Source organism: Callithrix jacchus, chromosome 2 (genome assembly GCF_049354715.1).
Source record: "Callithrix jacchus isolate 240 chromosome 2, calJac240_pri, whole genome shotgun sequence".
NCBI lineage: Eukaryota > Metazoa > Chordata > Mammalia > Primates > Cebidae > Callithrix > Callithrix jacchus.
The window spans coordinates 118,113,664-118,119,663 of NC_133503.1; the positions used below are offsets into that span (position 1 = coordinate 118,113,664).

General features: G+C 39.4%; 1 long non-coding RNA gene across 1 annotated transcript in view; it reads left to right on the top strand.

The window, feature by feature from the left end:
- Positions 1-2,295, top strand: part of LOC118151468 (uncharacterized) — a 95,933-nt gene extending 93,638 nt beyond the window's left edge. The window contains exon 3 of the long non-coding RNA XR_004739803.3: positions 1,442-2,295. This is a non-coding gene — a long non-coding RNA (uncharacterized LOC118151468). The remainder of the gene's footprint in view (positions 1-1,441) is intronic.
- Positions 2,296-6,000: the final 3,705 nt, after the last annotated feature.

A 6,000-nucleotide genomic window follows, 5' to 3' on the forward strand; every position in this document is an offset into this window, starting at 1 on the left:
CCTTTCCTCAAGATTAAAGTCTGAGAGAAAGAGAAGAGACAATAAGCACGTTAATAAATAAGATTATATCAGGCACAAATAAATGCAAAGAAAAAGATAAAACAGGATAGTGAAGTAGCTACCAATGATAGGAGCTGATAGTTCATTAGCTATGGTGGTTGGTGCCAAAAGATAAGAGAAAGTTATGTGCCAAAGTCTGGAGAACAGAATGAACTTGGATTGTCTGGGCAGTACAGCTAAAGGGGAAAGAGAAAGAGGCAAGAGAAAGGATTTGAGTTTAGACATACAGGCAATATCCAGATCATAAAGTATTTATGGATTATGCTAAGGCCTTGAAATCTTATATTGATGTTAGGCTGCATTTGGAAGCCACTAGAGGATTTTAAGCACGGAAGTGAAAAAATCTTAATTTACTTTTAGAGAAAATGTGAAGCTCATATTGGTTAAGTAATACATAGGCCTTTCAATGTTGATCAAAATGATGAAAATTACTGAGTGAAAGGTTTTAATGTTTGAAAAAGAAAATATAATGAATTACTTAATAATTAAAAAAGCAACTACATCTGTGTACAAATAACTATTGGTTTGCTAGGGCTGCCATAATATACTATGTGTCTTAAACAACAGAAAATCATCATACAATTCTGAAGGCCAGAAGTCTGAAATCAAGGTGTTTGCAGGATTGGTTCTGTTATGGACTGAAAGATTGTATCCACCAAAAGGCATATGTTGGGGCCCTAACCCCTCATATGATGATTTGAGGGTCAGCCTTTGCAGGGTAATTAAGTTTAGATGAGATGATGAGAGTGAAACCCCCAGGAGCAAGAGAGATGGGGGAGGAGCCAAGCTTTTTTTTAAACAACTGATTCTCATGTGAAGAAAACAAGCGAGAAATGCCTTATTACCACTGGGAGGAAACCAAGCCCTTCATGGGGTATCTGCCCACCCCCATAACCCAAATGCCTCCCACTATCTCCCACTTCCAACGTTGGGGATTACATTTCAACGTGAGATTTGGAGGAGATAAACATCCAACCCAGAGCAGCTTTCTCTTGTATTCCACATTCAGGGCTCTAGAACCACATGCATTTTCTCTGCCATGTGACACTAGGACAGTTTGCTTCCAATGAATCTCATCATATCTCAACTAAGAGCCATATTGCCTTTTTTGTTTTGATTTCCAAAATGGGTGTCAGAGATTAGACTACTATATCCCTAATTCTAGAGATCACAACACCAGTTCTCTGAGTAACCCCCTTCAAGCCTTGTGGTCTTTAATTTGGAAGACTGAAGCCTCTCCAAATTTCTCACAAGGAGGGCTAGTATAGCAATTTAGAAGAGAGGAGAATAGAAAACTTTTATAACGTTCTCAGATTTTGTTTTGGAAAATGTTTCTCTTCCTGGTGCTGCTTGATTTCAACATTTTATTATTTGCTTACAGGTGTTGAATGAAGGGTCCCCTTCTCACATTTAGGGAACCTCCTTTATTAAATCCGGCATGTATCTTTGGAATAAAGAGGAGATGACACCAATTCTTTTGTTGTTGAACTTCAAGGACTCACTTAAAATAAAGGAATCTCATTTTGCCATTCAGTTACTCATGTGACAGTGAAGTTCAGGTTACAGGAGAAGAGGAATCGGCTAGAGTCACACGAAAGTACTTTTGGTTCATGTAAGTCCTTCTGCCTGCATTTGAAGAAGTCACCAGTAAGATGATTTTCTGATGTATGTCTATCTGCAATTATTAGAAACATCAGATTTGTTTTGATTCCCTCTGGAGATACATTTATCTCAACTATTCTGATAATACTCTTAAAATCAGGGGATCTTCTCTAGCACACAGGTGATATATGGCTCCAGATTTTCATCCATGAGCTTTGGGAAGACTTAAGGTGATGCAAAATGTCTCTCAACATATTTTTGGTGCTCTGCTCACATGCCCTTTCCTGACTGGCTCTTCACAGGCTGCTGGAAAGCTGGAGCTTATCACTTTCACCTGTGGTCCCTGAAGATTTGCCCTTGACTGACCGTAGATAGCTCACTGGAGATGGCTGGGAAACTAAACCCTCAACCCAGGGAAAGCCAATAAATACAGGCCAGGGGACAAAAGCCTGGCCGTTCTACTTCAAGACTCATAAGCTTGCTGTGTCGTTATGCTTCTGAGCTCCTCTTGCTGTTGAAGCCAGTGTTAGACTTTACTGAAGACCGTAACTTCTTCATTTCCTTCTCCTTTCCTTTCCTTTCCTTTTTCCTTTTTCCTTTCCTTTCCTTTCCTTTTTCCTTTCCTTTTTCCTTTCCTTTCCTTTCCTTTCCTTTCCTTTCCTTTCCTTTCCCTTCCCTTCCCTTCCCTTCCCTTCCCTTCCCTTCCCTTCCCTTCCCTTCCCTTCCCTTCCCTTCCCTTCCCTTCCCTTCCCTTCCCTTCCCTTCCCTTCCCTTCCCTTCCCTTCCCTTCCCTTCCCTTCCCTTCCCTTCCCTTCCCTTCCCTTCCCTTCCCTTCCCTTCCCTTCCCTTCCCTTCCCTTCCCTTCCCTTCCCTTCCCTTCCCTTCCCTTCCCTTCCCTTCCCTTCCCTTCCCTTCCCTTCCCTTCCCTTCCCTTCCCTTCCCTTCCCTTCCCTTCCCTTCCCTTCCCTTCCCTTCCCTTCCCTTCCCTTCCCTTCCCTTCCCTTCCCTTCCCTTCCCTTCCCTTCCCTTCCCTTCCCTTCCCTTCCCTTCCCTTCCCTTCCCTTCCCTTCCCTTCCCTTCCCTTCCCTTCCCTTCCCTTCCCTTCCCTTCCCTTCCCTTCCCTTCCCTTCCCTTCCCTTCCCTTCCCTTCCCTTCCCTTCCCTTCCCTTCCCTTCCCTTCCCTTCCCTTCCCTTCCCTTCCCTTCCCTTCCCTTCCCTTCCCTTCCCTTCCCTTCCCTTCCCTTCCCTTCCCTTCCCTTCCCTTCCCTTCCCTTCCTTTCCTTTCCTTTCCTTTCCTTTCCTTTCCTTTCCTTGTTCCTTCTTCCCACTGAGAGATTTTTTTCCTGACAATACCTTCCTCCTGAAATGGGGAGATTTTAACCTACTTATTCTGTTTAGATAGTAGGCAACGGAATAAATTTTCTGGTTCTCTTTGGATTCAAATGTGGTAATGCCTAATTTTCTGTAAGTGTGTCTATTTCACCAAATTTAATGACATAAATATTTTTATGATATTCTTCTATGCTGTTAATCTCTATTGAAGCTGCAATTATGTTTCCTATTTCACTCGGAATATTATTTGTACTTATGTTTATTCCCTTAATTACAGAGGCTTTGTGTTTTATTATCTTTATCTAAGAATGGTTTTGGCTTTATTAACTTTATTTAATATTAGATTGCTATTTCATTAATATATTTTCTTTATTATTTCTTTTTCTTTAATGTTTTTGCATTTATTTTTACTTTTTCTAACTTCTTACTTGTTTTATTTTCACATTCATTTGTATTAACATAAATACTTAAGCAAATATGTTTCCCTTTCTGAACTGTTTTTTCTGCTTCCAACAAGTGTTAGGTATAATTTTCTTCTTTTTCACTTCTGTGTATTTTCTAGTTTTCATTATAATTTTTGTTGATACATAGGTTGGTTTTTTATTTCATTTCTAACATTTTGAGGTCATTGATTTATTATGTAATATTTTAGCGGTCAGAGAATTCAATTCACAGTATATCAATTTTCGTTAGAACTGCTAGAATATGATCAATTCCTGTAAATCTTTCCTATATTTTGGGGGTAGAAGTGGATTCTCTAGTTGTTGCTCCTGCAAGAAGTTATGATATTTGGGTTCACTGATCTGTATGGTGTTGTTTCTTTTAGATCTGTTTGAGTGTTTGCCTTTTCAATCTATCACCGAGAGAGACATGTTAATATCTCTTTATCATGTTGGATTTAGCAGTTTTCGCCAACAGTTTTATTGATTTTGACTTTATATAGTTTGAATCTGAATTTTAGTTTAACTCTGGTTCAAGAATTATTGTACCATCCTGGTTAATTAAAAGTTTTGTTGGCAACAAAAGCCAAAATAGACAAATGGGACCTAATGAAACTCCACAGCATCTGCACGGAAAAAGAAACAGTCGCTAGAGTGAATCAACAACCAACACAATGGGAAAAATTTTTTGCAGTTTACCCATCTGACAAAGGGCTGATATCCAGAATTTACAAAGAACTCAAACAGATTTACAGGAAAAAAACAAACAAGCCCATTCAAAACTGGGCAAAGGATATGAACAGACACTTTACGAAAGAAGACATATATGAGGCCAACAATCATATGAAAAAATGCTCATCGTCACTGGTCATTAGACAGATGCAAATCAAAACCACATTGAGATACCATCTCACGCTAGTTAGAATGGCGATCATTAAAAAATCTGGAAACAACAGATGCTGGAGAGGATGTGGAGAAAAAGGAACACTTTTACACTGTTGGTGGGAGTGTAAATTAGTTCAACCATTGTGGAAGACAGTATGGCGATTCCTCAAGGCCTTAGAAATAGAAATTCCATTTGACCCAGCAATCCCATTACTGGGTATATATCCAAAGGACTATAAATCGTTCTACTATAAGGACACATGCACATGAATGTTCACTGCAGCACTGTTTACAATAGCAAAGACCTGGAATCAACCCAAATGCCCAATGATGATAGACTGGATTGGGAAAATGTGGCACATATACACCATGGAATATTATGCAGCAATCAGAAATGATGAGTTTGTGTCATTTGTAGGGACATGGAAGAATCTGGAGAACATCATTCTCAGCAAACTGACACAAGAACAGAAAATGAAACACCGCATATTCTCACTCATAGGCGGGTGATGAAAAATGAGAACACATGGACACAGAGAGGGGAGTACTAAACACTGGGGTCTATTGGGGGGAAAAGGGGAGGGCCCGTGGGAGGGGGAGGTGGGGAGAGATAGCCTGGGGAGAAATGCCAAATGTGGGTGAAGGGGAGAAAGCAAGCAAAACACACTGCCATGTGTGTACCTATGCAACTGTCTTGCACGTTCTGCACATGTACCCCAAAACCTAAAATGCAATAAAAAAAAAAAGTTTTGGCGGTGCATACTTACTGTCCTTACCACCAACAATGCTTATTTTTTTCTTAGCCTAGTTTGGTCTGACATCGATATACTGAAATCCCACAAATCACCACTAAACATACATCTATCTTCACTTTCCTTTAGCTGCTATTTGCTTGATATGTCTTTTTCCATCCATTTTGCTTCTTATCTTCTATAGCCTTATGTTTTACATTTGTTTTTTTTTTTTTTCCAATCAACATACTTACTTTACTCATTTTGGCAAATGATTTTTTATGACTTCCCTCCGAACGTAAAATATTGAAATTGGAGTACAGATAAGCCAAGAAAAGGGAGTGGGTCTCAGTCCTGCAACATCTGAATAGGTTAGCACACCTAGAATGCACTCCACTCTTTCCTTCGCTCTTTTCTTTTGCACTTACTGTTTGTACTTACTATTCTTTCTTGCCAGAAGTGCTTTTTGATTGTTGCTTTCTTTGCCCTCAGATATGAGCTTGAATGTCACTTTTTTAGTCATCTTCTTTCACTATGTTATAAAAAATAGGTTTCCACCTGTATTCTCTACCTTAATCCCTTATTTTTTACGACCACCAATTATCTTCTGTATTAATTTTATCCATTCATATAGTGTTTAGAGTGAACACACTAAGTTCCACAAAAGCAGGTATTTTTTATGTTTCTTCTTGTCCATTGCAGTCACAGTACCTAGCAGAGATCTTGGCACACAGTAGGCACTCAATAAATATTGGCTAAAAATGAAAAAAACTCCACATTTAAAGGAAAGATGACTATTTAAAAAATAAGTCAATGTCTTTGGAAATACTCAGAATGAGAATAGTGCACAGACTGGCAATGCTCCCCAACTCCAGAATTTTCCAAAATACAAGATCACTGTAGCCAACAGAGACTGAGAATATAGACCCCAGGGGCAAATATATTCTCCC